Source organism: Arvicola amphibius, chromosome 10, assembly GCF_903992535.2.
Source record: "Arvicola amphibius chromosome 10, mArvAmp1.2, whole genome shotgun sequence".
NCBI lineage: Eukaryota > Metazoa > Chordata > Mammalia > Rodentia > Cricetidae > Arvicola > Arvicola amphibius.
The window spans coordinates 69,151,474-69,172,654 of record NC_052056.1 but is presented as its reverse complement, the minus strand read 5'-3'; the positions used below and the strand labels follow the sequence as shown (position 1 = coordinate 69,172,654).

Sequence of the window (21,181 nt, the reverse complement as noted above, 5' to 3'; positions counted from 1 at the left end):
AGTATGGAGGACATTCTTCAGCCAAGACCCTAGCAGACCAGACTTTTATTTCTGGTACAGTGTTGGCACAGATGAAGGACTGAAGAGTTATGGGTGCCAGGTTAGCGGGGCCAATTGCTTTGTGCTCTTGAACCCTGAATGCGGTGTTCTGAGTGTTACTGGTGAGAGAGGCCTTCTTTTTTTCTTTTGCTTTGAGCCAATAAAGTGATAGATGTTAGATTATCTAAGGTCATAACTAGTCAGTCTGTACCATTTTTAAAAGACTTCTCTTGGTTATTTATTATAAAGTGCATGTGTGCATGCATACATGCGTGTGTATGTGTGTGTGTGTGTGTGTGTGTGCTCCTGGATGCATGTGCATGCATGTGTATCCTCTCAGAGGCTGTAAGTAGACATCAGATCTCCAGGAGTTAGAGACATAGATAGCTGTGAGTCACCCAATATAGGTGTTGAGCCACCTAATATAGGTGTTAGGCATAAAATCTGGATCCTCTGCAGAAACAGCAAGTGCTCCCAACCTCTAACATAGCCACCAGTTGCATAACGATTAGATTATTGATATGATTATTTTACTTGAGCTCCACTCTGCCTTCAGTTACCTCTAGCTTTTGAGTTTATTTCTGTCCCTCTGGACTTACAAGGACAAACTTGTCTCTCTTCTGTCAGTTACTGATGGAAGAAAGCCAATGCTTTTTTAATACCAGTGCATAAAGATTTATATAAGAATATCAAAACATAGACCATTTCACTCTCTAAAATTAACCAGAAATCTGTTTATGGTGACCATGGCAACAGGTAGGCAATTATACATACATATATATGTATATATATGTATACATACATAGATACATATACATACACATATACCTGTGGTTTAAGTTTTAACAGAGTTATAAGCTCCCAAACACCATTGTCAAGTGAAGATCAAGCTTAGACTTCATAGGCCAGTGTTAGGACATTGGCAGGCAAACTGATCCCAAACCAAGATTCCCAAACCGGAAGGACATAGAGACTGTGGTGGAGTTCTAGAGCTCACAGTAAGGTACAAAACCTGCTTTTGCATGTGTCCGGAAGGCAGATTGTTGCATTTGTAGTCTCCGTGAACGAACAGTTTGAATTGCATGGGTTACTATTTCACACAGTCTGCAAATGAAATCTCAATTTAAAAACAGATAACACAGAGAGTTGGGGTAATAGCCCTAAGGTCTGTGATGGCAACGTGGAAAATCTCTGATCTTAGAACTGAGTTCTAACAATTCTCTCTTTCTCTCTCTCTCTCTCTCTCTCTCTCTCTCTCTCTCTCTCTCTCTCTCTCTCTCTCTCTCTCTCTCTCTCTTTCTAGAAAGCATATGTATTTGGTGAAGACAAAGATGGGCAAGGAGTCTAGGAAGCCTCTGGGGTAACAGAAATCCCACACTGAGCAAGTCACAGGCTCAGGAACTGGGAATGTCCTCAGCCATTCAGCATCACCAAGACAAGCTTTTCATAGTTGTTGAAACCATTGCTGTCCTCACATCTGCCACCAGCATCTCGACTTCTTCCCGGGCCCTCTCCTCACCCAATGTGACAAGGCTAGGATTTCAGCATCCATGATAATACTGCTCCCTTCCTTCTCAAATAAAAGAATGCCTTCAGCATAGTTCTCATGAGTTCTTGCTCACAATCTGCAGTACGGGCAGGGAGTGCTCAAAGTCCAGCACCTCCACATTCATCCCTTCGTTCTTGGAGTTCCCCAGGACCTTGGGCACCTTGGTTTTGGTAGGGCTCTGGCCCAGAACCCTCATCACATTTCCATATCTGTGGTTCAGGTACAGGCCGTCGCCTGTTCCATCAAACAGCTGGCGGGCCTCCTTGAATTCTGTGGTCTGGTCCTCGGTGAAGTCACACACCTTGACTACTCAGCTCTGTGGGACCTTTTCTGGAAGTAATGACCAACTATAATGATTCCTAAGTCCAAACCATGTGTGACTTTGTGTTTGAAAACACTTGGTAAAATATAAAATGAATGATAAGTGTAGAGATTATTGAGAAGCATGTTCTTTGTAAGTCTAAAGCATGTAGTAGTATCATCCTTGGGGGGAAAAAAAAGGCCAAAATAGCTCCCATGAAAACTCCAGCCTTCTGTACTGTTTTCTATGGCGAGTTTGTGTCCAAAGCGCTAAAATGACCCTTTTCATTCCAGACTCTCTTTTAAAAGTCTAGGAAGCTGTTAATAGCCTGGACAATTTCACCAAACTAAGGGCTTTCAATGGTATACATAAGTTAGCATTTTCTGTGTAACCAGCCCGTGTGAAGCTGAGTGCTAAACATAATTAATGTCCCACTAATAATCTGAGCTAGAATCAGCCACATGGCCATTCTGATGAACTCGCCTTCATGTATTCAGACAGCTACCTACAAGCAGTAGGTCAGTTTATGGCCAATTACTAGATATTATGTCTCTGTCATATAGCAAGCCAGCTGGCTGAGTTACGTATGTAAGAAAGGCCACGCATGTAAGTTCTGTATGTAATAGCAGAGGCCACAATATTCCTCACCACCAAAAATCAGAAGAACACCAAGCCCCTTCTACCATCATCCTCTATTGCTCCGAACAACACCAGTCCAAATCCTATAAGATCAGTAAACCCCACTCCTTTAAGAGAAAACTAGCAAAGTCATACTGTGAAGATCCGTACATACGGCAAGGTGAGATTATCATTGGCACCTATGTAAATGCACGATTGCCCAAATTAATGCCAACTTTTGCTTAAAGATTAAATTTGTTATTTTTACTCCTTGATATTTCAACAAAGTACAGTACTTTTTTTAAAAAAAAATTTCGTTTGCGAAGCAAAACATATGCAAGTCGTAAAGAATGTGAAAATAAATTCAAAATTTCCTCTCGCCTTCGCTGAGAGCTTGCTTAGGTCTAACCTGTGCGGTCACATTGCCTTTACGTATTGATTGCTTTGCTCACCCCTCTTACAAAATACCTGACAGAAGCAACTCAAAGGAGGGAGGGTTGTCTCACAGTCGAAAGTGTAGCTGGCATGGTGGCAAGCATGTGATGAGGTTAGTCACAGGGCCTCTGCAGCCGAGGAGCGGGAGGAAGCAAATGCTGGCGTTCCACTTGCTTTCTCCTTTCTCAGTCCTGGATCACAGCCCGTGGAATGGCATCACCCCCACCGATGGTCTTTTATACTCAGACTATACTGTGTTGGTTTGAAAGAAAATGACCCCCAAAGGGAGTGGCACTGTTGGGAGGCGTGTCTTTGTCTGAGGAAATGTGTTACCATGGGGGGTCGGCTTTCAGGTCTCCTTTTCTCAAGGCCCAGGGTAGAAGATCTGTTGCCTGTTGATCAAGATATAGAGCTCTCAGCCTCTTCTCCAGCAGCATGTCAGCCATGTCCTGCCATGATGATAACGGACTGAACCTCTGAAACCAAGCCGCCCAATTAAATGTTTTCCTTTCTAAGGGTTGCTATGGTCATGGTGTCTCTTCACAGCAATAGAAACCCTAAGTAAGACACATACTAACCGCTAGGCACTCCTAGGGCTTACACATGCTCACACTGAGCCTATGAGACTGGAGCTATTCTCTCTGCATTGACAAGTTCATAATGCTTAAAGGAGTTTCCAAAGGTCAAAAGTTAAGTGGTAGAGCTGGGATTCTAGCGCAGGCAGACAGGTTTATGACAGTACTCTTTCGCTGTTTGGTTGCTTGGTTTAGTTTTAAGATAAAAAATAACTCAAGATATCTTTGAACTCACAATCTCTACTCCCCACCTAGTTTCTTAACTCTTGGGATTATAGGCATACGATAGCATACATATAAAGCTAGTTTCCTTTTTTAATTTAATTTTTATTTTTATCATTACTTTTTTAAAAGCCAGAGTCTCACTGTATAGTCCTGGCTCCCCTGAAGCTCACTATATAGACTAGGCTGGCCTGGAGATCCACTTGTGCCTGCCTCCTGAAAGCTGGGATTAAAGGCACATACCACAATACCTGGGTATTTTTCAAAATTAATTAGTATTGATGAATTAATATTGTTATTTCACAGTCTCATGCATCTCTATTAATGTATTCTGATTACTCTGTTCTTGACATCCTCTCTTATATCCTACCATCCCTATCGGCCCAACCTTTTTCCCTGTCTGTCTCTTCTATGACTTTTAGTTTTGTTTCATGACCCACTTGGTTTAACCATGTCCATCTATGAGACCACTGGATTAGAAGTGCCCATTGGAAGGCTATAAGGCTGTGGTGCACACCTTTAACCCCAGCACTTGGGAGGCAAAGGCAGGCAGATCTCTGAGTTCAAGGCCAGCCTAGTCTGTAGAGTGAGTCCAGGACATTCAGGGCTACACAGAGAAATTCTGGCGCAGAAAACCAAAATGGAAGAGGAGGAGGAAGAGGAGGGGGAAAGGAAGAGGAAGAGGAGGAAGAAAAGAGGAGGAGGAGAAAGAGAATAGGAAGAGGAAGAAGAGGAGGAAAAAGTGCTGTCCACTCAAGCCTGGTGGGGTCACTGGTAGGTTTGAAATGTAAGACAGTTATTTCCCTGCACCTGGACCTATCATGGGGCCCCTTACTTTCTCACCCAGACCTGGCTGTGGATAGACCCGTTCTTTTGCAGACTCAGCACAGGGATCAGCAGCTGCTCTAAGTCCAAGAGTGCAGTTGCTGTGTCTCGCCCAGGATATGACACTGAGCGCTCTTCTGGCTCTTGTATCCCTGCTTCCCCCGTCTGCTGCAATGACCCCTGAGCCTTAGAGGGAATGATATAAATGAAAGTCTTGTTGAAGAGGTGGATGCTCACTGACCTAACCCTTGGCACCTTGTGCACCACTGAGTTTCTGCATTCTCCACCACGCACGGCAAGGAGAGGCTTCTCTGACGAAAACTGAGTTTAGGATTTGTACAAACAAGTACTCAGAAGGCTGCCCAACACCACGTCAGCTTATTTAAATAACAGTATTCTGCTCCTTGCTAAAACTTAGGTTCTCCCTCGACCTTGGGTTTTGGACTAGACTTACACTAGCAAGAATGAATTCTCCTCACTGTGGAGTGGATCTGCAATCCAGTCAGAAAACCAGAGCTCCTCTGACCTTAGTCTCAATATTACACAGAAGGGCACTGCTTGCTCGGCAGGATGGCCTCATGGGTCATAAGGCTCACATCTGCATAGGACCACTGATGCCTCTTCTCCTGCACAGCGCCTCATGAGAGCTAGCTGGTAAGGCAGAAGCTTCCTTCCTAGTTTCAGTCTGGTTTTTCTGTCTCATGCCTCCTAGGTGTGTGGCATCTTCAGCAATAGGTCTTACCATTTAGTTCCTGTGGGCAACCAAGAGCAATGGCGAAACCTGCAGTGTTTCGAGGGCCTTTCTGCCCTCCCTGACTGACAACTCATTAGGAGGTAGCCCATCCCCGGCACTGGGAATTTTGGTTATTAACCCACGGCTTTAGGCTCTTAATCACTCTGCCCCTTAGTTCTTGGGGAAAATGTGACTCAGGCAAGCCATTCCTACAGATGGCTGTAGCGAGTCTTTCTCTGCCCTGCCAGTCAGCTCCCGAATGGAAGACATAGAGATTTCTTATTAATTATAAAGTTTGGCTGATAGCTTAGGTTTGTTTTTAACTAGCTCTTATAATTTAAACAAACCCATTTCTATTTATTCTTGTGCAGCCACATGGCTCATGGCTTGTTACCTCATCCCATACATGTCATGCTTCCTCTGCATGTGGCTGGCAACTCCCTGCCACTCCACCCTTCTTCTTCCCAGCATCCTTTGTGCCTAGAAATCCTGCCTAGCTACTGGCTGTTCAGCTTTTTCTTGAGCCAATCAGAGCAGCATATCTTTACAGTGTACAGCAGATGGCCTTGCTTCACATAGGATCCACAAGGCTTTTCATAGTTTTAGTACCCACTGAGTATATGTAAAAGATTAGTTCCAAAATTTCTCAGAGCAAACAATATGAATACTCAAGACCCTTACCTATAATGGCATGATATTTGCATTCCAGCTACCTGTATCCTCCCATGTATTTTATATCTCTAAATTACATGTAACATCTAATACATGTAAATGCTATGTAAATAGTTATTGTCTAGAGAATAGCAATGGAAAAAGATTGTAAATATTAAGGACTCATGCTTTTTAAAATTCAAAATTTTTCATCTATACTTGATTGACTGTATATAAGGAGGGCCAACTGCATAGATGTGCCTAAGATTCTGTATTGGGCTGATGTTCATAGAAGATTAAGGGTAAAACATAAAGAGACAACTGGAAACATGGCAACATTTAAAAAAGAAAATGTAAAGTATTAGAACAGTACCATGCGTGCTGGGGGTGGTTGGGTATGTTTAGTGAGAATCTAGATGACTGTACAGAAAAAGGAAAATGAGATTTTTTTTTTTACTTAGGCATCTAAGATAATAAATGAGAACACACATGGTCACCCATGGTAAAAAAAAAATAATATCTGTGCAACATTTCTAGTCAACAGACTCAGCATTATTGAGTATGGAAAGTGTCAAGAGTATGATTAGTGATACTCCCTTTATAAAAGATTAAAAAACATACTTATTTGTGTGTGAAGGGGTTATGTGGACATAAGTGTGGTATCTACAGAAAGCAAGGGCATCAGATTTCCCTGGAGCTGGAACCGTTGTGAACCACCTGGTATGGGTTCCCAGAACCAACTCTGGATTTCTGCAGCCCAATAGGCCCCTCTGCCGACGCAAGAATCCAAATCAGACCAAATCAAACTGAATTAGAAAAAGTCCATGTTTAATGGATACCAATGCTCCCAGGTGGCCTTCCAGCTCCCCAGAGAGGAGACAGGGTAGAAAGAGTGGAAAACCATGAGTTTGTTCTCTGAGGTACAATTTAAATACCCTGTGGGAGTGGTCTTGAGCATCTCTGGGGAGGGGTCATTGTTTGGTGGGCTTTCTTGGAGGTAGAGTCTGGACTGAGGCAACTCCCAGGAAGGGTGCTTGGGATGGAACTTCTACCGGAACATTCCAGACTCTTTGGATCTATGGATGCCAGGGGCTGGGGTGATGCTTCCACCCAAACAAGCACTACAGGCTCTTAACTGCTGAGCCATCTTTCAAGCCTTCTCTTGGTTCTCTTCAACTACAGCACATTAGAAAGTCAACTCAACAATCATTGATAGGGATACCACATAGATAAGTCAAAACCATCATTTATAACATTATAAATGAATGGTAGTTATCCATGTTTACATGGATGGCAGGTCTGATGGTAAGTATAACCTTTGCAGTTGATAATATAGCTAGAAACACAACAGACTTTTCATATACTTTTTATTGAATGTAAAAGTCGGTCATTTAACTGGAGCTGAAGACATACACTTTGAAGAAAGCAGAGTGTTCCTAAACTTCCAATGGCTTCATGAGAAAATGCAGTTAAGGATTGCTAGTCATAAGGAGGCGCTCCAGAAGCTGGGGTTGCTGAGTCATGCCTGATCATGACATGCTGAGTCATGCCTGGTCATGAAGACAGAGATTAATTGAGGACAGCTGTGTCCGCATAATGCATGTCTTCACTTGAGAAGGTCAGCAGTTCATAGAGGAAACCTCTGGCTTTAAGTCTTCCTAGAAAGAAAAGATTACCCAACATCATAGGAAAGTCATGATCTGAGAGTGAATGGAGAATCAGACTGAACTCTGCTGTAACTTGCTAAGCATTGTTAATAATTGTGGTACTTTGACACGATAGCACTTGGATGACAGACAGCATGAGAGCCCTCTGAAAGCAAAACATGGCTTCACCATCAGTTTCGAATTGTAGAAGGCCAGACTTGGATCGGGCCTTAGAATTATCTCAATCCAAATTCATTTCTTCTAAGTTTAGAACGAACTGCTCCTCAAGAACCAAGGAAGTAACATTCCTAGGGTAGGAGCTTGTGAGTATGTGTGTGTGTGTGTGTGTGTGTGTGTGTGTGCCTGTGTGTGCGCGTGTGCCAGTGTCTGTGCATATGCCTGTTTATAAAACAACTTATGACTTTAATGTATCAGTTCCGAAAGGAAATGCAGTGGACCATGTAAACAAAATATATAATAAGGAAAAGAGACAAATAAACAAGTAAATACTATAGTTAAGAAAGAAAGAAGTATCTGAAGGTCAGGAAAGACGTCTTAACGATGGAGAACCGAGTTTCTAGTGCTCTGACAGGAGATCAGAGTTTGATTCACAGCACCCACATTTGGGGGCTCACACAGCCACTTGAAATGCCTGATCCAGGGGATTCAACACACTCTGGCTTGGCAGACACACATGCACACACACACACAAACCTTCAAAAGAAACTCTTTTTAAAATATATTTACTTGAATTTTTTCTCTTTAACCTCCCAGAGATATTGGCCCTCACTGTCTTGCTATTCTGGCAGAGGTGGAGAGGTGCTGCAGCACTGGGCAGAGAAAAGGAGAAATGCCATACGCTGGCTTTCCCTCTAGGATCTGTGGAAGCCCCAGGACAAAAGAGCCATCATCCACTTATTGATCCATCATCTACTACCTCTTATTGATGCATATTATTATTGGGTGTTTTCAAAACACCAAGAGGCCTGCAGGAGCTCTCCAGTCCCGTGTTCTTAATTGCGATTCCCATCTTTATTCATACAGTAAGCTTCTTAGATTGTAAGAGCACAGGCGTTCCCCTAGCATCTACCAACCGGCACAGGTCTCTCTGCTGTCACGGGAGAGTGTCTACTCCCGGCATTAATGAATGCTCAAGGAAACAAAGCAGAACTTCATGTTTTCCCAGGTAGCACCGAGAACTGGGGACCCCAGAGGTATAGTGATATCAATAGGCTGCAGGTGTGCCAGGGATGTCCCCATTAGCCAGCTGAATAGCTTTATGGCATATGGCAGACTCCAAAAGTTACTCAATATCATCATAATCTTTTATTTCCTGCGTCTGTTATTAGAGCCCAGCTCACTTCCTAAAAGAGCAAACACTGCCCAACATTATGTATATTTAGTTTGGTATTTTTTGAGATTGGGTCTCTCTTCATAGCCCTGGTTGTCCTAGAACTCACTACATAGACCAAGCAAGTCTTAAATTCACAGAGATCTGCCTGCCTCTGCCTCACTAGTGTTATGATAAATTCTAAATAGACACCATAGGTGCCTTGTTTTTTAGTTACCTTTCTTCCAACGACTGATCATCTGCTTTCTACAGCGTGGTTGACCCTTTATTCTATCCTGTCCATGTAGGTCCTGGTCAATTCCATTCCCATTGGAGAATTGAACATCATATTCCATTTCTGCCTCAATTCAGCGGATCTATGGGCTTCTTTCCTGTCTGTGACTGGGGCTATTGTAGTCTAGTTTGGGAAAGCAGAAATAGAGATGACTACATAAGAAGAATCTGCTGGAAAAAAAATGTTTGTAGAGGTCTAGCTTTCCTTTGCCCATCAACCCAGAGTACTGGATTCTGTTAATTTCTAAATTATGTCCATGCATGTAAGATGCAGGTGAAGAGGCACTGTGGATAGATTAGATGTATGAGGTGGATTTGCATCATGTTAGCATTGTTGCTTAGGACAAGTATCTTGAGCACAGGTCTGCAAACCCCACCTTGTATTCAAGAATCCACTGTGGACCAGTGAAGACAATGTCTAGGACAGACTGCCTACTGTTCGGCCACATCCCCTGCTCTGTTCCATTACTCGTCTCATCTTCTTCCTGCTTTAGCCCAAATTATGTCACTTCTACTGCCTCTGCCTGCGTAAGCTCATATTTTTTTCTTTTGTTTTTTTTTTGGGGGGGGGGGGGTGGTTTTTCGAGGCAGGGTTTCTCTGCAGCTTTAGAGCCTGTCCTGGAGCTAGCTCTTGTAGACCAGGCTGGTCTCGAACTCACAGAGATCCGCCTGCCTCTGTCTCCCGAGTGCTGGGATTAAAGGCGTGCGCCACCACCGCCTGGCTCATATTTTTTTTCTTATGTAAGAACATATTTTCACCATATTCTATGTTGGCTTCAATGAACTATTTTAAATTCCCTGACTCTAGGGTCCTCCCAGTCGTCTTTGTACCTTTATGAGTATGCCGACTGCTTTGCCTTTAGGTCTCATTTAACCTATTGTTTCTTTTCTATTTTTGTTGTTGTTGTTTTGGGGTTTCTTTGTTTTGTTTTACTATTTCCTGTGTGTGATGTGAGTGCAAGTGTCAGTGGAGGCAGAAGATGACCTTGGATGCCAGGGAGCAGGAGACAAATTCAAATGTGGGCACTGGGAACAAACCTAGCCCTCCGAGAGAGCATTCTGTGTTCCTCTTCAACACTGAGCCATTTCTCCTGCCCTACTTCTTGCTTCATTAGCACTTGTCTACCCCTCTATTCCCCAATACCTGTGTGTACCTCTGAACTCACATAACACCCCATCTCACCCACATCCTAGCATATTTTACTCTCTCCCGATGGTAATTGAATATTTGTGTTTAACGTGTTAACGAGTCTGGAGCAGCCCCTTGACAACGGATAGTTCCCTGGTAAATCTCTAATATTCAGTCAAGTATCTGCTTCCTAGTAGGTGCTTGGAATATTTAAGAGAATAAACGATGCCGGGTATGGTGGTGCATGCCTTTAATCCCAGTTTAATGTAGAGGTAGGAAGACCTCTGTGAGTTTGAGGTTAGGCTGGTCTTCAAAGTGAGTTCCAGGACGGCAAAGGCTGTCACACAGAGAAACCCTGTCTTGGAAAAAAAACAACCAACCAAGCAAACAAATAAAAGAATATAATTATTTCCTACTTTTGAAGCACACACAGCATAGCACTTTCAAACATAATAACTAGATTAACTTTATATTAACATATAATAACATAATAACTTTGTAAAAATTATCTGTAGTTTATCTGCTCTTTATTTAACAGTAGGATGCATGGCTGCTTCAAAGATTGTGCTTGGAAACATTTTAGATAATAACCACTCATGAGAGGTTTATCTGAAGAAGTCCTATCCTTCGGGACAAGCAAGACTTCGATTCCCTGAATTTGCACACTTTTGAAAAGGGTAACTGTTGTAGTCAGTGTTTCTGTTGCTGTGATGAAATAACATGACCAATTGGCTTCCACTTCCACACCATTGTTCATCATGAAAGGAAGTCAGGATGGGAACTCATGCAGGCAGGAACCTGGGAGCAGGAGCTGATGCAGAGGCCATGGAGAGCACTGCTTACTGCCTTGCCCTTCATGGCTTGCTCCTTATAGATCTTATAGAACCCAGACAACCAGCTCAGGGATGGCCCTACCCACAATGGGCTGGGCCCTCTCCTATCAATCACTAATTAAGAAAATGCCTGCAGCCTTTTTCTTAACTGAAGTTCCCTCCTCTAAGATGACTTTGGCTTGTGTCACATTGACACAAGACTATGCAGCACAGCCATGCTACCAATCACATATGATCACCCTAGTTAACAAATTACAGCTAAGATTTATGTTTTGGATTTTGATTCAAGACTGAACATAGCAGATCGGGAGCAGTTTCTGGCATTGTATCCACTCTCCAGGACGACAAAGATCCAAAGTTTATTATTTCATAGTCAGCTATTAAGCAGTGAGTTAGAGACGGGGACAGACAATTGCCCAGGAGTCTTACGTCTCTATTCCTGGTGCCAATGAAAGCTGCTCGTCTTTTGATGAAGTCGGATACATGCCATAGGAGACGCAGCAATTTAGATCATTTTGTGAGTTCCAATCATTAGTCATCATAAAATAGAAAGAAACAAAATCAACTCTGTCTCTTCTGCATCTGCCAGGGTGATCAAGTGTAATCCTTTAACTGTAATCAAAGGTAGGATAAAATGTCAAAGACAAATGCTTTAAAGAACTAATTAGGGATTCTGTCCTCATCCCAGTGTAGCGAGCACTTTTCTTCCTTAAAGAAAAACATTCAGGGTATTTAGACATCAATGTGAATCATTTAGACATCAAACCTTTATCTTAAGAACTTAATGCTAGAAAATTATTCCTGCTCTGGGGAAATCAAGGCTTGTATATACTGAATTTGGGTCAGTTTGAGGTCTGGGGTATTTTTTTCTCAGTTAGAGATTGACCAATGAAGGGCCAAATATACCACAAGAGAGCATTGGAGGTTAAATCTGAGCAGAGGACTATTGGGTAGAACTTAGAAAAGAAGTAGTTATGAATCATGAACTCACCAGACGTGGTGGTGTACACCTTTCATTCCAGCATTCGGGAGGGAGAGGCAGAGGGATCTCTGTGAGTTCAAGGTCAGTCTGATCTACATAGCAGGTTGCAGGCCAGTCAGGGCTATATAGCATGATGACAGCCTGTCTCAAAAGAAATAAAAAATTGTAAACTCAAGTACCAATGATTTCTGCATGTGTGTAGTGCTCAGTTGCCAACACACTTTTATATTCCTTCATGTGCTTTACTCATGCCATAAAGAGACAAAAGAAGGTGGAGCGGGAGTCAGATGAATGAATGAGTGACTGGACGGGTGACTAAGGATGGGGGAGAAGAAATACCTAAGGCCACATTGTTACTCTTGCAGAGGATCCAGGTTCAATTTCCAGCATCCACATGGCGGCTAACATGGCTGTCACAATAGTACTAAAACATCTGTGGCCCTCTTCTGACTTCCTCGGGGAACCAGGTATGCATGTGGCACACGTACATATATGAGGCCAAAAATCCACACACATAAAATTTAATAAACTAAAATTAAAAATGCAAATGCAAGTCACTACTCCATTATTAATTATAGGAGAAATTTATTCGAGTTTGTTTATTTTAGCGTTAGTACTACTGCATATTTAGACCACATTTCAATTTTTCTGGTAAATATTTAGTACAGTCCTATCCAATGCCAGTGTAAGTAAACTCAATGAAAGCATGCAGAACAGTTTTTTTCTTGAAATTACTTTTTATCCCACCACGCCCCTTTTCCCTTTGACTTTGGGACTGTTCACTATTCCCTGGCTGAGAGCTAGAAGCAGTAGTTAGCTTTTAGCTGAGTACATGTTGAATAAAATATGGGGATATTTTATTTAACTATTTTTTATGCAATATGTTGATCATATTCTTTCCTTCCCTAACTCCTCCCAACTCACCCAACTTCAGCTTAATGCTGTCTCTCTAGTTCTCTCTTTAAAAAAGTGGCAAAAAGTCAAAAATCAAAAAATGAAAACTAAAGCTAATAATAGCAAGGAAACAAAAATGCTAAGATGAAAATACCTAAATGAAACAAAAAGCCCATAAAATACCATAATGCCACTGCTTTAGAGGTGGTGGGACCTTGGAGAGTAGAGGCAAAATATGATGCAGATTGAAGTCACACGCAGTAGACAACTTTATCCAGAATCTCTGAAAGTTTATAATCCGAGGGTTAAAAAAGGTCACATAGTAAAGTCCTCATAAATTCTCATTGCTGCATGCAATCCACAAAGCTGGAAATAACAAAATTAAGTTTTACTGTAGAGGTACGTAAACATTTCATTGACTAGCAACAGTAAGCAGTAGTGAGGAATTTGAAGTAAACGCAACTCCTCTCCAATACACCTGGGAGGAATGTGTAAACACATTCCAGGGATAATTCCAAGCTTTTGAAGAAACTGAGGCCTCAAGAGTCTTCTTGTTTTCTTGGAGTGTTTTCATAATTATTCAGAATTCTCCTCACACAACTCCATTCCCGGAGCATGTTCCGACACCATAATATCTATTTTGTCTTGTTCAATCATGACTGGCCGTGAGACCTGTCCTGCAGTGTGGCTGTCTCCAATGACACTCCATTGGAGATCTTCCTCGCAGGCATCAACTGCAAACAGCTTCTTGGTTAGGGGTGGGACTTTGTCTCCACCTCCCCTTCTCAGGTTGGGACATCACGAACCTGTACAGGTACTTTGTGTGATGTCACAGTGTCTGTGAGCTCATATGCATATCAGTCCTGTTGTATCTGGAAGATGCTCTTGAAGTTATCCATCACTTCTGGCTCCTTACAATCTTTCTACCTTCTCTTCTGCATAGACTCTCGATTCTTGAGGAGAACAGTTTAATAAAGACATCTCCTTTAGGGCTGAGTGCTTTGTACATTTCCCAGTTGTGGGTCTCTGTCTTAATTACCATCCACCAAAAGGAGTGTCTCTGATGAGGGATGAGTGATGCACTTACCAAATGATATAGTAATATGTCATCGGGAATTATTGCTATGTTCCTTTATCATAATAGTAGCATTAGGTTTTTCCTTTGGACCGGTAACTTTGCCGGTCTCAGGTTCTTTTCTTTTTCATTCTTTCTTTTTTTCCTAGACAGGGTTTCTCTGTGTAACAGCATTAGCTGTCCTGGAATTTACTCTGCAGACCAGGATAGTCTTGAACTCATAGAGATGTGCCTGCCTCTGCCTCCCGAGTGCTGGGATTAAAGGCATGAGCTGCCACCGCCTGGCTAGTCTCAGGTTCTTTCTCACATTAGCAGTGTCAGGGATAGAATTCATCTCATGGAGCGGGACTTAAAACTAACCCAAAAGTGGATGGTTACTCCCATAACTTCTGTGCCACTGTTGCTGCTGTAGGTTTGTAGATGGGTGATATTGATGATTACTTTTATTTTTATCCAGTAGTACCTTCCAGTATCATAAACGTTCGCCATTCGGGTGAAGTTTTTAGTTAGGCACCAGTTTGATTTGCCCCTGTTTGATATCATAAGTAAATGTGTCTTCCACAGAAGGGCCTTACCGTCATGTTTTAGAAAGTAAACAAGAGGTTGGTAACAACCTGTAATGTTTGGGATAGTGTATGGGAGCCTTTTGGCCAATGACTCAACAAGAGATAACTCATTCCTAGCCCTGGAGGTAATACTTGGTAGCATAAGATGTGTAGTTGAGGCACTATCTCCCCCATTAAATATGGGAATATTTAAACACTTGCTTCAACTAGTGAGTTCCAGGACAGCCAGAGCTACACGGTAAGACCCCATCTCACAAAAACATAAAAAACAAAATAAAATTAAAAAGCAAAAACCTTGCGTGACAGGACTGACTGCCAGTGGGGCTTCCATTGCTGTGTGCACTTATCGTCTCTGCTCGCACACTGGATTTGAAGATGTTAAAGATGTTGAAGTCTGCTTTCTGAATCCAGAAGGAATATACTCACAGTAGAGAGAGCTTTCAACTAGGTCTGGCAACTGATTAAGAGAGGGGTCAGTACGAGAGGGAGGCCCCTGGATTGTGACTAGGTAGATTATCAGGGGAGAGAGGAGGCACAGAGAAAGACTTCCAGTACATACAACTTTAAACCATAACAAATTTGATGAATCTTAAATAACGGTTGGATAAGCAACCTTTAATAAGCTTTACCCAGAGGACATCTACACAGAGAACAAAAATGGGAAAATTATCCACATCAGGAGTTTGCTGAAACACGATTAATAAAAACTCAGAAAGAGAAATTGTGGTTCAACCTAAAGATCTGAAAAGCTCTTACCTTGACCTCAGTCCGAAAATGGAGATCCTGCCTCCAGGAGTTTCAGAGTGAGGCTGTGTCGGTGAGCTGTGTCCTCCCATTTTATAATCCTCTCTAGGGCTGGGATTAAAGTCATGCACTGCCCGGTTTCTATGGTAACTAGCGTGGCTACTGGTATTAAAGGTGTGTGTTACCACTGCCTGGTCTGGCTGAGCAGGGGGGCTGTTTGACTCTCTGATCCTCAGGCAAGTTTTATTAATTAAAATACAAGTGAAATGCCACTCCAGTTTCTAGTTAAAATTACATTTAGTTGCAAAGTAAGAGACCCAGACCCATTCAATTTGTGGTCTAGTTTATTCCTTATGAGAATGCACTTTTATTTCTTAGTGGAAGCATGTGGGCAAAGGGGCAGAGCTAACAATGTGGATAAATACATTGTTAAGCCTTTTGAGTTAATATCCTATTCCAAACTAGCAGGAGCAGACCATAGGATTATTCAAGGGCAAGGTCAGCATCTTTCAAATATTAAATATTTAAAAGACATATTGTTTTTGTCTTATTAGAGATGCATAGGAAGATTTAAGCGATACATTTTGTATATGAAAATTAGAAAAATTAGATAACCAAAAATAATCCTGCCATTTAAAGATAAATATTTTTCAGAATTTGGAGCACCTATAAGGTCTGTTATGCCTTTACTATATTTTAAAATGTCAGAATAATGAGGAGAAATGAAAATAGGTGTCCACATGCATGTGAGAAGTAGATGAAGGCGGATTGACATAAGCACAGCCATGTCGATAAAAAAAAAAAAAAAAACCTGTTCAAATCCATGGGAATGGCAAAGTCTTCCCCGGCCCAAGTATGTATGATAACAGTGTGTGCAGGCAGTATTGACCACAGCTTCCTCCTCTCAGACGGCTGCAGCCTGGGACTGCTCCCTATAGAGACTCCACGCTGGGATTAGGTAAGCCCTTTGACCTCGTTTGTGCTTATATAATGAATGTGTTGAGTTTCTGGGTTGCTGTTGGTGCAACTCCATCAGAGCTCATGGCTCCTCAGATTCCAGTTTTTCTGCATGTGTGCCTATCATTTCATTTCCTGCTGCCCCAGCCAGGACAATCCCACGGCTGTGCAGGTAGTGACATAGGCATAGTCATATCGGCCTCCATATGAAAGCAAACAATCCCAATGTTCATTAGCAGATAAATAAACACAACAAGGCATAACCACAGACCAGTGTATTATTTGGTCATCACAAGTAATCAATATATGATCAATGGGTATCAATACATGATGCCAGAACATAGGCAGACCTTGAAAGTTAGCAAACATTATCCTAAGTGAGAGGAAGCACCTTAAGTAAACTATGCAATATGTATGATTTACTCATGTGACATGTCTAGAACAGACAAATCTATACAGGCAGAAAGCAGAGAGTTGTTTAGAGCTACATGTGGGAATGAAGAATGACCATAAAGGGGTGTTAGGTTTCTTACTGAAGAGATGGAAAATCCCAATATTAGACTGCATCAATAGGTCTACAATTCATAAGTCTACTAGATTTACTAAAATCACCTGAAAGCTTCAAATGCATGAATCTTATGATAAAAATTATAGTTCAATTAAACTACATATATATGTAGACTATTTATAAATTAGTTTAATTGAGGGATCATTTTATATGTAATCATATATATTGAGAATATTTATGTCATCTGTCAATAACTTATTTTCTATTAGTCTAAAACTGTCTTGAGCCATGTGTGTGTGATGGCACATGCCAGTTATTGCAGCACTTGTAGGATCAGAAACTTTAGGTCATCCCAGACCAATGCTCACTTGGAGGCCATTCAGTGCTGTTTAGAAAGACCCTTTTCCAAAAGTATAAAAATAAAAATCCATGCCTTGTGATGTGAAATTCCCCTCTGTATGCTGTGAATAAGTTTTATTACCATTGGTTAATAAAGAAGCTGCTTTGGCCTATAGCAGGGCAGAATATAGCCAGATTGGAAGAGATATATAGAGAGAGTAGGCAGAGTCAGGGAGACGCCAGGTAGCTGCCGAAGGAGACAGACACTGGATCCTTACCAGTAAGCCACAGCCTTAATAGATAAATAGAAATCAGTTAATTTAAGTTGTAAGAGTTAGTTAATAAGAATCCTGAGCTAATAGGCCAAGCAGTATTGTAATTACTATAGTTTTTGTAGGGGAAATGAAGAACAGTCTCTGCCTACAACCTTGAGGTCTGTGACGGCTATTAAGTGGATGATACTGCGATTACAGCCATCAGCAAAGTTTTTGTAAGCCTATTCCATGAACTCCTGGTTACTAAGTATGAGTAGACAGTCTTGTATAAAAACATCCTAAAGGGATTAGTGAGGCTACCGATAGAAGCCTTGGCTATACATAGCAAATCCTTGGACATCATCCTTTACTTTCTGGGGCTACTGTATGAAAACAGAAGTGTGATCTACATTTGAGTTTCCCAATGGGAACTAGGCATCTCCAGGCTCATTCAGCATCATCAGAGGGACTCACAGTAGCTACAGTTCTTCTAAGCTGTCTCAACAGTCCCTCAGTCATACAGACCTTTGTGTTAACAGGCAGGATAGTGGTTTTATTTACTTTTATCAATTTTCTTCATTCCAAAGTAATAGGGGTATCTTAGCTTGCTTTCCCATTGCTGTGGCAAACACCATGACCAAAAGCAACTCAGGGACAAAAGGGTTTATTTCATCTTACAGGTTATAGTCTATCATTGGTGCAACCCAAAGCAGGAACTCAAGGCAGGATCTTAAGACAGATACCATAAAGGTCTAATTACTGGCTTACTTACTTGCTGGTTTATATTTAGCTAACCCCCCCTCTCTCTCTGGCTTTTTTTGTTTTGTTTTTTTGAGACAGAGTTTCTCTGTAGCTTTGGAACCCGTCCTGGAACTAGATTCTGTATACCAGGCTGGCCTAGAACTCACAGAGATCCTCCTGCCTCTGCCTCCCTAGTGCTGGGATTAAAGGCATGCAACACAATGCCTGGCATATTTAGCTACTTTTCTTATATAGTCTAAACCTACTAGTTTAAGAATGGCACCACCCACAGTGGGCTAGGTCCTCATATATTAATTAGCAACCAAGAGAATGTCTCACAGACATATCTTCATGACAGTCTGAAGGAAGCAATTCTTCAACTGAGTTTCCATGGTCCCAGGTATTCCAAATTGACCACTAAGAAGAGCCATCACAGTAGATACATGGTAGATAATTGATATAACAAAAACAACAAAAAGGGACACAGATGGTGTGTTTTGGTGTTTGAGCTTTAGATTCTTTCTAATGGACACAAACCAAGAAGGAATAAAGTTCTAGTTACGAATATCACCAATATCATACATTGGTCTCCATGATTATCACTTCTAGGGATAATTACAGCCCTTCTGGGCTCTAGACTCACCTTCAAATAGATGAGATCTCCTGGGTAAACTGTGAGTGGGAGTAGGTAGAAGGGAGAAGATGGGGCATAGTAACATGAAGGATCAGGATGGTCGAGTTGGAGGAGGGACAGAGAGGGAGAGCAATGAAAGAGATATCTTGATGGAGGGGCCCAATTTGGGGTTTGGAGAAACCTGGTACCAGGGAAACACCTAGGAATCCACAAGGATGACCCAGCTAAGACTCCTAGCGGTAGAGAAGAGGGTGCCTGAATGGGCCTTCTGGAATCAAATTGGTAACTACATAGAAGAGACATTGCACTTTAGACTTTAAATAAGTTTGAGACTGTTATAGAGTATAGGTCTTTTGAAGTTGGACTGAATGCAATTTTGCATTATGATATGGCTACAAAGCTTTGGGGGCCAGGAAGTGGAATGTGGTAGATTGAAATAAAATGGCCCCCAAAGAGAGTGGTACTATTAGGAGGTGTGGCTTTGTTGGAGTAGTGGTAGCTTTGTTGGAGGAAGCTATCACTGTCGAGCGGTGCTTTGAGGTCTCATACGCTCAAGTCACTCCTAGTGTCTTAGTTCACTTCCTAGTTCACTTTGGATCAAGATGTAAAATTCTCCAGCACCATGTTTGCTTGCATGCCACCATGCTCCCTGCTATGAGGGTAATGGACTAAACCTCTGAAACTATAAGCTGCCACCTCAATTAAATGTTTTTCTCATAAGAGTTGACAGAGTCATGGTGTCTCCTCACAGCAACAGAAACCCTAAGATGGTCGGTGTCATAAGGTAGGAGCAAGTTGCCACATCTCAGATTGGGAAGTAGAGAGGGGAAAAGGGAGCAGGCTTACTACTCTTATACCAATTCTCTCATGAGGAACACCCAGGAGTCATAGGAGAGTGTCCTTATCTATCAACATTTTCGAGGGCAGGGCCTGCAATGACCCCAGGGTCTCACATAAAACCCCATCTCTTAAAGATCTTATAACCTCAATAGTGCCATATTGGGGACCAAGTCTTTACCTGCATGCCCATAGGAGACAGACTGTATCTCAACTATGTCCATGACTTGACATTTTTATGACAAATTTGATGTCAAGTGGTAAGATAGTCATTGCTTTTATTACAGATGTGTTTTTGAAACAGACCTATATTCTGAATTTGTAAAATTTATGCGTACAATAAGTTAAAAGTCCTAGCTAGAAGGACCCAAAGAACACTATGTAACAAATGACAACTATGGAAGCCCAAAAATGTGAAACTATTTCCACCAAATGACCAGAGGTCAGAGAGTTGGAACTTACCTCTATTCCGTCAAGGTTATTGTGTTTCTACCTCAAACAAAGGTCCCACCTAGATTTAGGTCCAAGAGTTCTGATAGCTCAAGGTTATTGCCAACAGGTGTGGCTAGTATCCAGACCTTGTATTTCAGGAATAGAGAAGTAACTGTGTTTCTACCTCAAACAAAGGATCCAACTAAGGTTCTATTTCTCTTAAGGAGATTCTACCCAGAGAGTGGTTTGCCAACAGAATGTTTTGGTCTAGGGTGTGAGTATGACTTGTTTTGTTTTAGCAACAGAATGTTTAACTATAGATGTAGCCTGCCACCTTCAACGGGTCTGTTCATTTCCTTGTACAGTGTTAACACAGGTTTTTTTTTGTTTGTTTTGCTTTTTATCTTACTCCTAACTTTTGGGGTCGGGGTATTTTAAGCGACTGGAAATTAAATGTGGGCAATTTCAGTATCCACTGGAACTCCCTCCCAGTACTATTCTATGCTTTCTGTTTTATTATTTTCACATCATCATACTCTTTACTTATATTTCTAATCCTCACGCCCCTACCCTGACAAGTGGTATTTTGCTGAGGTTGGTCCCCAACAGACAACCATCATATATCCCTTTTGATTTGCCTTGTGCCTAGGGTACACGACCAAGCTTCAAGAGAAGATACTTGGTTGCCTTTCTAGAAAGCATAAAGGATTCTTTCTCTCTCATTCATTGACATTTAGTTATAAACGCTGGGTCACTGTTGTTAGTATGAAAAGAATGGAAAACAGGAAACACCATAAAGTATTTACATGGGACAGCCTGCTGGCTAGTCTTATGTCCACTTGAAACAAGCTAGAGTTATCTGAAAGGAGGGAACCTCAGTTGAGAAAAATGTCTCCATAAGATCATGCCATGAAGCATTTTCTTCATAAGTGACTGATATGGGAAGGTACAGACCATTGTAGGTTGTGCCATCAATGGGCTGGTGGCCCTGGGTTCTACAAGAAAGCAGATTGAGCAAGTCATGGGAAGCAAGCCAGT

The 21,181-nt window shown here is 41.8% G+C and overlaps 1 pseudogene; it reads right to left on the bottom strand.

Moving 5' to 3' along the window:
• Positions 1–1,452: 1,452 nt before the first annotated feature.
• On the bottom strand, positions 1,453–14,620 carry LOC119824278 (annotated as a pseudogene).
• Between the last annotated feature and the right edge of the window lie 6,561 nt (positions 14,621–21,181).